Consider the following 1402-nt stretch of genomic DNA (forward strand, 5'->3'; position numbering starts at 1 on the left):
TCTCCACCTATTTGTTTATTTACTGATTAATTCATCTATTCGTTTATTTGTTTGCTTTGTTTTATTTCTATTTTTTGTATTACCTGGTCTCACAGTCTCACATAGGAATGATCCTGAGGTCTTGAAATCACGTAGACCTGTAAAATCAACTGCTATTATTTGGACAGGTTCTCACAATGTCCAGTCTAAGGTCGGGACTCAGTCGTCCTTCCCTTGCATGCCCCGATGCCAGCAGAACCGAGAACCGTCGGAACAAAGGTTTACAAGGATTCGAATACTAAGGATAAAGACCAGGGACAACAGTTGCCTCAGAAACTTATTGTACACCCCCCCACACACACCCACACACCCACACCCGCGCATCACTACCGAAGTGGTGCCATGGAGAAGAATGAAATAGTCTGGCGGTAGGAGGAAGGGGAGGGAAAGAGTCACGGGGCGGTTAAGACCTGGGTTAGTTCAGTTACATATTCTACAATATGAAACTTACAAGATCATATAGGCAGCAGCCTGAAAGTTTGTTTTCCATTATACAGATATCGGTATCGTATTGGTTTCGGCAATTTTTTCTGTTATCAGAATCGGCATCGGTATCGGGCAAAATTTGGTCTCTGTACATCTCTAACTTATAGCCTCCGGAGTCCCGGCAGCGGTCACCGGCCGGACCAGAACTCGTTTCTCTCGTGAGATCTTAGGCTATACCTCCCTAGTGCAAGCGGAGAACTGATGAGGTTTTGTGGTTTTAGGACCGTCAGTTGAGATGGCGTTTCATCCTCTGGGAGGGGTCGCACTCCGGGTCGGCGCCGCGAAGTGCCACGTGATGGTATGAATCATGAAAACAGTAAACAAGGAGCTCTTGACACGACCCTACTGGAGGGCGGGAAGAAGAGGGCTCTTGATGAGAATTAATGGCAGCAAACATCCAGTACACCCTCATGTTTGCTCAGGGGTTCTGGATGCGGGCAGGTTTCAACATATCCATTCATGAAAATCAGGCATGCATGCGTTTGCCTGCATTGCTGGTACGACTGGATGCGGGCGCCGGCGGCGAGCTTTAGGTTTGTGGGTCTACACGCTTATGAATTGCTTATTTATGGCCTGATTACATGCAAATGCGTGTCGGGTGAAGGTAAAACTGGAAGAGATATCGGCTTCAGCTAATCGTGATTTATTCCGGTCATTCGAGAGGCCTACGGAATGGAATTGCATCCCTCTGCTTTACATTGTAGGTTTTGTCAATGCTGACGCCGGAGCGGAAGCCAGGTAGTGACGGTCTTATTTATGTTCCCAAGCTGTTTTATTCAGCTAAGGGAAGCTCTTCCACTGTATAATGATCAAAGGAGATATGCCCTCTAGTTTGAAGTGAACAGAACGAGGAAGAGGAGGGAAGAGATGGAAAGGG

This window comes from Oratosquilla oratoria, chromosome 24, assembly GCF_046742065.1.
Source record: "Oratosquilla oratoria isolate Oo_2021 chromosome 24, ASM4674206v1, whole genome shotgun sequence".
Lineage (NCBI taxonomy): Eukaryota > Metazoa > Arthropoda > Malacostraca > Stomatopoda > Squillidae > Oratosquilla > Oratosquilla oratoria.